Here is a 9,454-nt window from a genome sequence, read left to right on the forward strand (position 1 = left end):
ACAACGACAAACCTCTTCCGTAGGAAAATAATCAGCAGAACCAGGGGTCACGATTTGAGGCTCCAGGGAGGAAGATTCAGAACCAATGTCAGGAAGTATTTCTTCACGGAGAGGGTGGTGGATGCCTGGAATGCCCTTCCGGAGGAAGTGGTGAAGACCAGAACTGTGAAAGACTTCAAAGGGGCGTGGGATAAACACTGCGGATCCATAAAGTCAAGAGGCCACCAATGAAGAGTGGGTGACTCGCCAGAATGATGGCTATTGACACAATACCCTTACTAAATAAACATACACATGCTTACTGTGACTCCTACATCGCTCTAAGCTTCAACAGCAAGAGGTAATGGAAAAAAGGATTTGCACTCATAAAGAGGGGAGTAGCTGGCTTGTTACAGCGGTTACTACCCCAAACCAAATATGCCTGATACTTCACTTTCAATGCATATACAGCATAGCTCTCTGCTTCAATGACAGGGGAGAAGAATAACTGATACTTCACACATCCAGCAGAGCTCTCTGCTACAACGGCAAAGGAGAAGAAAAAGGGTTCGCACTCAAAACGCGGGGAGTAGCTGGCTTGTTACGGCAGTTACTACCCCAAACCAAATGTGCCTGATACTTCACTTTCCATGCATATCCAGCATGGTTCTCTCCTGCATCGGCATGGGAGAAAGACTGATACATCACGCATTTCCAGCATAGCTCTCTGCTTCAAGGGCAGGGGGAAAAAAAAAAAAACAAAAAAAAACCTGATGCTTCACGCATATCCTGCATAGCTTCAACGACAGGGGTGAAGAAAAAAAAGGATTCGCAATCACAAAGCGAGGAGTAGCTGGCTTGTTACGGCGGTTACTACCCCAACCAAATGTGCCTGATACTTCACTTTCAATGCATATCCAGCATGGCTCTCTGCTTCTACAGCAGGGGAGAAGAAAAAAAAAAAAACCAACAAGAGCTGTACAACATAGTCTAGGTAAAACAAATAAGCATGGGTGTAGCTTGCTTATCGCGGCGGTTACTGCCCCTACTACCCCTAACTAATCAAGCTAGATATTTCACTTGCATGCAGCTCCATCACTGCTCTCTACATTAATGGTGGGGGTGGAAGGGGAATAGAACAAGGAGCTAAGAGTAACAGATAAGAATGAGAGAAAAAATGTGTGAGGCTTGCTGGGCAGACTGGATGGGCCATTCGGTCTTCTTCTGCCGTCATTTCTATGTTTCTATGTTTCTATATCACAATTAGTTCATCACAAAGGTTTCTCTAATGATTGTGTGGTGATTTTCCACAAACGTAGTGAGAGCTGCTTTGTTTAATGACCATTTCCCACATTACTGAGCTGCCCTCAGCCTGTTCCATTTCCTGATTTTCTGCTTTTGCATAAAATCTCTGGCACTACTCTAAATTATATCACATTCAGAACACTGAAATGGTTTTCCTCGAATATCTTTGGTCTTGGGCCAGTATTTTCTCCTTCAGAATGAGAGCTTTAGTGGACAAAACATACTTTCCATATCCTGTACCTGAACTCTGGCTGTTTCACTTCCTCATTTATTGGTTGTACATGAGTTTCCTCTTACTATTTTAACCATTTATGGCATTCAGTTCAGTAAATGGTTTCTCTTGAGCATCTTTTGTCTTGTCTTGTTCCAGCAGTTCTTCCTCAGAATCAGGGCCGGTGCAAGGGGATTTGGCGCCCTAGGCGAGCCTTCTTCCTTGCGCGCCCCCCCCCCCCCCCCCCCCGGTCTCTGCCCCGACTCCTACCTCATTCTCAATCACGCCCGCTGACTGGGGTTTTCTGGGTCGCGAGCAGATTGGGCACTGCTTGTGGCCCGCCAAATCTCCACTCCTCTTTGCCACCACTTGCGGCCCCATATGGCTCGCACCCAGTGGCGCACCAAGGGTCTCCAGTGCCCGGGGGCTAATGCATTTGTGTGCCACAGAAAATCAGTGGCATCTCTAGACAGAAGAATTTGTTTTGGGTGGGGGGGGAGCCAAAATGACATTTCTTCATCACACCCACCTCTATAGCATGGATCCTGCTTTAAAATTGGTTATAAAAAAAAGTGTTGTTAAAAAAAAGTCCAAAGGGTCCTCTGCATTATTTTAAAAAGCTGGCCAGTTTCACACTTCTAGTAAAACTACTATAAAATTATTTGATAGCCTCATTCAACTAATTCTATATGATTATGAGAATGAAGTCTGGAATATATAGGAAGGGACAGAATGTCAATACAAATCCTGCACCTCCAGTTCTGTATCTCTGTGCATCCACTGAAATTCCCCCAAACAATGGAGCTTGGATGTTTCCCTTACAGCTCATCATACTAAAAGATATTTTCAAATTCTGGTGTCACCTCACAGTAACAGCAGCACAAACACCTTCCACTGCCAGACACATTGTGAACTAACATAAAGCACCGCAAAAGAGACACCCAAAATCTATACTGCAATCCCATCATAACATAACAGTAATAACACCAAGGATTCAAACAATAATAACCCTACCTGTGAAAAAGCAAGGGTAAATATTACACTGGGTCCTAGAATACCAATACACCACCTACTGAGGAAACAAAACAAACCCGATTGCTATAGATCCCTATACAGACACTACATGCTAGCAGAATCTCTCATCGTGGTCACACACACAGAGCAGAGACAGACCCTCACCAAATACAGAATACAAAATAAAGGAGCACAAATTAGACAAAAACTGGAATGGAAACCCCAAGAAGCCAGACTCTGTGTATTAATAATGGAAAAACAGAACCACCATTCCTCATAAAACAAATAAAATCAAGAAACAAAGCATCAGTTATAATAGTAAAACCATACTAATAAAATATTTTAAAACTACTGATAAATAGAATTTCTATTAATTAAAATCATATACATTTTTTACAATTTCCCAAACACCAATAAAATATTTCAAAACAGTACATATATCAAATAACACACAATAATTAAAATTAATAAGGATTTTAAAAAGCCCCTGCTGTCCATACATGGGAGCTCTTGATTTCCAGTCACCCTGATATTGTCGAGGATTAGGAGGTTATCCTCTCTCTCTCACACATACTCACATGTCCATTCTCTCTCACACATACACTGTCACATACATACACATTCATGCTCTTATACCCAACCATAACCTCTCGCTCTCACAGACACTGACACACTCAGGCTCTAAGGCACTCTCTCCCCCTCCACACACACCTCCACACAAACTCTTACTCCCTTGGATTTTCTCATACACACTCATGCTCTCACTCTCACTGGCTCCCTCACATACACACAAACACACACTCCCAGGCAAGCTCCCACTCGTTCTCACACACACACACACACACAGGCAAGCTCCTAGTCATTCTCACACTGAACCCCAGGCAGGCTCCCATTCATTTTCACACCACTCCCTCCCCATCCCCCAGGCATGCACACATTCATTCTCACACACACAGACCCCCAGGCAGGCACCAATTTATTCTCACACACACCCATACACCACAAACAGGCAGGCACCTATTCTCACACATACAAACCCCAGGAAGACACCCATACATTCTCATTCACAGACACACCCTCAGGCAGGCACCCATGCATTCACACACATACACCCCCAGGCAGACTCCCATTCATACACATGCACACACTAAAGGCAGAGACCCCCTCTCTTTCTTTTGCCAGCAACCTCAGAGCCTCTCTCATTCTTCTGCTGCCACTGTCACTGCCGCTGTATGGCTATTGCGGAGGTGCTGATTGCTGCTATTGGCACTGAAGCCCATTCTGCTGCCTCCTCTGTGCAGGCCCCATGGGCTTCCAGTTCCTCTATGCTGATCTCGTACATTGTGAGATCCGCATAGAGAAAGTGCTACTCTTGCACATTCCCAAAGATTACATGTTCCAATCAGTAAAAAGTAATTTATTTCTTTTTACATTTGCTGTCTGATCTTAGTTTTCTAATCGGTTGGTCACAGGCTTTTTTTTTTTCCACCTTCCCTTTCTTATTTTTTTGCCAATTCCTTTTATAACATATTTATTTTCTCTCCATCTGTCTGCTTCCCTCAAACACACAGTCAGGTTCTCATTCTCACATGCTTTCTCTCTCTCACATACACAGGCACTCATTCTCACATGCTGTCCCTCATACAATCATTTATACACAGTCTCTCTCTTGCACATGCTGTCTAACTCTCACTCCCACATGCTGTCTTGCTCAAGCACAGGTTCTCACTGTCACATGCTCTCTCTCATACAATCATTCCTACACACAGGCTCTCACTGTCACATGCTGACTCACACACACAGGCTCTCTCTCACTCCCACATGCTGTCCTGCTCAAGCACAGGCTCTCACTGTCACATGCTCTCTCTCATACAATCATTCCTACACACGGGCTCTCACTGTCACATGCTGACTCACACACACACACACAGGCTCTCTCTCACTCCCACATGCTGTCTTGCTCAAGCACAGGCTCTCACTACCACATGCTGTCTCTCACACACACAAAGGCTCTCCCATGCTGTCTCTGCAAACATTCAGGTCTTCACTCACACACACAGTCTCTCAACTCATCTCATACACACTGTACAAACCCTCAGTCTCTCTCTCTCACCTCTGGGCCTCCTCTTCACGGGCCACTGCAGGATGGGCTCTGCAGCGGCCCCGGTCTTCTCGAGCCGCGCTGATCCTCTTCTGAACGTGGCAGATGCTCCTCCTCCTTCCGGCACGCGGCTGATGCTCCTCCTCTTTCCTGCCCGCGCGGCTCCGGCAACATTTTTCTTCCGGGGCCGCGCGGGCAGGAAGGAGGAGAAGTTCCTGCATTGGCTGATGCTCCTCCTCCTCCTTCCTGCCCGCGCGGCTCCGGCAGGAAGGAGGAGAAGTTCCTGCATTGGCTGATGCTCCTCCTCCTTCCTGCCCGCGCGGCTCCGGCAACATTTTTCTTCCGGGGCCGCGCGGGCAGGAAGGAGGAGAAGTTCCTGCATTGGCTGATGTTCCTCCTCCTTGCTTCGCCTCCTTCCTGCCCGCGCGGCTCCGGCAACATTTTTCTTCCGGGGCCGCGCGGGCAGGAAGGAGGAGTAGCACCAGCATGTTTAGACGCGACTGTACCACGGCCCTGCGATCTTCTTGCTGTGTGTATCTGCCATTGGGATGACGTCCACCGGCGGCCATTGGCCGTCAGCGGCTCGGCGCCCCCTAATGCTCAGCGCCCTAGGCGATCGCCTAGTTCGCCTAGTGCTTCCGCCGGCCCTGCTCAGAATTAAGGCTTTTTTGGACAAATTTCCCTGGGTTAATCAAACATAAAAAAGAGTGGGAGAATCAGACTGAGATTGTTGGAGGAAAGGAAGAACCATAGATCAGGTTTTGGGCTCTCGTAATGAAAACTGTTTTTTTTTGTTTTTTTTAACTTCTTTCAAATGTTTGTTTTGGGGACAAATCACCCAGTAACAGATCAAGTGTATGAAGAACACTCCACGGCTACGAAAGAGGTTATCAGCATAGTGCAATGAACCATTTATGGCATTTCAAGTGGCAAACTGGCATTAAAAGTGGCATTAGCATCTTAAGCCAGCATGAAGGGGGAACAAGGCAGAAAAGGCGGCAGAAAAATCTCCAAGGCAGGCACTGATAAATGAACAAAGAAGCATAAAGATTAGTTTCAAGGTTCCAAAGCACCATCAGAGGTGCAAAGCAGCTCTCCCAGACTGGTAAGGTGTTAGCTTTGGGGTATGACAGCAAGGCACAATGGCAAAGGGAACTCCAAGGTATAAGGTATAAACCATTGTGATGTACTGATTGTGAATATAGCATTTATATTTGGCAAACCCATTCTACAAGAAAATCTAAATTCTACCCTGCACCTTGACGGGTCTTTGTGCCACTCAGCCTTCCCTTAATTACTAACCTATACTGAACTATCTCTAGCTAAAAAAGTAAACCAGAGCCTTAATGGTAATGAGACCAAAGGGTCCATTACACCTGTAACATAGAAACAAAACCCTATAAATGCTGAAAATAAAAGTTAGACTAAAGAAACAGAAAAAGATAAAAGACAAGTAACAGTAGTCAACAATCACAACAAATCTATATATGAACAGCCACATTCCCCAACATGAAGGTCCAGAAATAATACCAACCAGACAGCACTGACAACTTTTGCTCCCTATGCTTTATACATTTCAAGGCAGTGGTTCAAATGACATTTTCGACTCTAGGCATTTGCAAATAAAGCTACAATATTTTATGTATTCCTAAATATTTCACTTTTGCAAAATCCTACATCTTCCAGACCCATGTAATACCTCTAACCCAGGGGTGGGCAATTCTAGTCCTCGAGGGCCACAAACCTGTCGAGGTTTTAGGATATCCTAATGAATATGCATGACATAGATTTGCATACAACTGAGGCAGAGTGCATGCAAATCTCTCTCATGCATATTCATTAGGGATATCCTGAAAACCAGACTGGTTTGTGGCCCTCGAGGACCGGAAGTGCCCACCCCTTCTCTAACCTATTTCTTTTACCTTATTGAGCAGGGGTGGGCAAGTCCGGTCCTCGAGGGCTGCAAGCCCGTCGGGTTTTCAGGATACCCCTAATGAATATGCATGAAATAGATTTGCATACAACTGAGGCAGTGTGTATGCAGGTCTCTCTCATGCATATTCATTAAGGATATCCTGAAAACCCAACTGGTTTGCAGCCCTCGAGGACCGGAATTGCCCACCCCTGCTATTGAGTCATTTGGTAAATACTGCACATTTAATGTGCCCTCTTTTTGCACAAATTGACTTGATACATTCTGGGTTAAAAGAAAGATTGTAAGGCATAATGATCATGGTCCATTTGAAGCCATAGTCAAATACTTTTACTACGCTTTAGTTCATTTATCCAAGAGGCTTTTATGGAAGTATACGTCTACCCATTGCCCTCTTCTGTAGCTCTCTGACCAAGCTTCAAATGTCCCAGTATTAGTTACTATCCTACAACAAGTACCTTGCATACAAATATTTTGCATGAAAATAACGTTTTTGACAGGATAAGTTCCTAGAATAATCTTTGGGGTAAAGGGAAGTGAACAACAAGTTCTACAGTTCTGGTAATGGAATCATTAGGTCTGCAGCTTTAAGGAATGGAGCAGTCTTCTACAAATATTTTAATTTCCACATTCGATCCTTCCTTTTCAATGATTTATTGTTATTTCCTGTCCTAGTTTATTTTGTCTTACATCATTAAGCAATAAGGGCACTAAAGGGAAATGCTTTGCTAGCAATGCCCCCATTATTTTTGCATAGTTTTTTGGCACCAAGCCAGGGTCCAAGTGTCTTCAACCACCTGAGAAACACATGCAATTTATGACTAAGCAATGTGCTTCATTTATCCCATTGCTCATATGCTATGGGTCCCTAGCACTTGTAGAAACAAACATGAAAGCAGAAAAAGAGTGTATGGCCCCATCTAGTCTACCCATCTGTATTAATAATAAAATATAAAATAGTACATATTCTTTAATTTACTTTTCCTTGGCACAGCAGATTTCTTCTAATCTAATCTAACCTAATTTTAGAATATATTCTATCCATTTAGTTTTATAGGACCATTTGGAAAGGCTTACAGAATATGGAAATAAAATTTCAAAAGTACAAAATGCAAAATAGAAATTAAATACATTTTAAAATAAATCTTATAAATACATATATATTTTAAAAAATTAATACAAATCAAAAATACAATAAAATGTTAAATGTAATAGCTTTAACATCCAACTAACTTTTACTCCCTACTCTTAAAAGGACAAGAATTAGTAGAGTCCAAAATGTTAATATAATGAAACAAAATTCATTATAAAAAAAAATATACATATATAAATTTCACTATCCAACCTCATTAGATATAAACCACCCAGCCTTTTATTCTAGTCCTCCACCAAGGTTAAAATTACCCCCAAATCTCACATAATCCAAATAAAGCGACATAACCAGAGCCCGAGCCCCTGGTTTCCTCCAGCAAATTTCTCAAGATTCTGCAGCAAAAGTTAAGAAGTTCTATAGAAGATTATTCAAAATTCTTTGGCATTGTTTGTATAATTTTGTCTAAAGATCCCCACCTCAAACTATCCAAAAATGTAAATCTTTTATTGAAAAACATTCGCATTGTTTTTAAACAATATTTTAAATTATATACAAATAAAAAATGCACCAAGCACAAAACTCAACAATTTATCAAGTTAAGATTTGTATTACAAACTTTTATCTGTCAAATGTCACTTTCATTTTTGAATTGAAATAGTGCAACCACCCTTTTTATATTTTTGTGAGAAAAGACTTGTCTTTTCCACATTAACAGATATTTGTGTATATATTAGGGATGTGCAGAGCAAAATTTTATGTTCATATTTTTTATGTCCGAAAGGGGGTCCCACTTGCGGCCAATATGGACATAAAAAAAATCCAATGAGTTGGGTATATGTACATATGTGCAAAAAAAAAATTTAAACCCCCTCACCCTCCTTAATCCCCCCCCCCCCAGACTTACCACAACTCCCTGGTGATCGAGCGAGGAGTGAGGACGTCATTTCTGCAATCCTTGGCGAGAAGCATGTGACGTCGGTGGCACGTCGAGTGACGCGGCGTCACGTGATTCCCGGCTCGTTCGCGCCGGACGGCTCGTTCGGCCCAAAAAGAACTTTTGGCCAGCTTGGGGGGGCCTCCTGACCCCCCCAAGCTGGCCAAAAGTTCTTTTTGGGCCGAACGAGCCATCCGGCGCGAACGAGCCGGGAATCACGTGACGCCGGCGTCACTCGACGTGCCGCCGACGTCACATGCTTCTCGCCAAGGATTGCAGAAATGGCGTCCTCACTCCTCGCTCCATCACCAGGGAGTTGTGGTAAGTCGGGGGGGGGGGATTAAGGAGGGTGAGGGGGTTTATATTTTTATTTTGGCTCAACAATCGCGATTTCCCACATATCGAACATATCTATGTTCGATATGTGGGAAATCCGATCGTTTATGTCGAATCAATTTTTTAAGTAAAAAAAAAATATGAGTTGCGTTTTACTAATGCGGTCAATCCGAATGCACACCCCTAGTATATATTGGATACAGGTAAAAGATACTAAAAAGGTTCAATTAGCAGAAGTTTTAAACTTGTCAATAGAAGTGAGGATCATCAAGTCTTCTATGAATTAAAATCAAAACACATCCAGATGCAAGAACTTTTATACAGTATAAAGATGAAATTCTTGTAAAGAAACAATCAACCAGGAATTATAGCAAAATCATCTTTTTTATTTTGAGAAGAATTTAAGAAATCTTTGAGGGTTCAAACATTCTGGTTGCATTCTCTGTACAGGCCAACTTCATCCCCCCTTCCCCCCACCCCAGAAAGGGAGGAGACAGGCTAGAGAAGGAGCAGAAACAGAAGGCTGGCAGGCTCCCTGCAGCTATCTT

Source organism: Rhinatrema bivittatum, chromosome 1 (assembly GCF_901001135.1).
Source record: "Rhinatrema bivittatum chromosome 1, aRhiBiv1.1, whole genome shotgun sequence".
NCBI lineage: Eukaryota > Metazoa > Chordata > Amphibia > Gymnophiona > Rhinatrematidae > Rhinatrema > Rhinatrema bivittatum.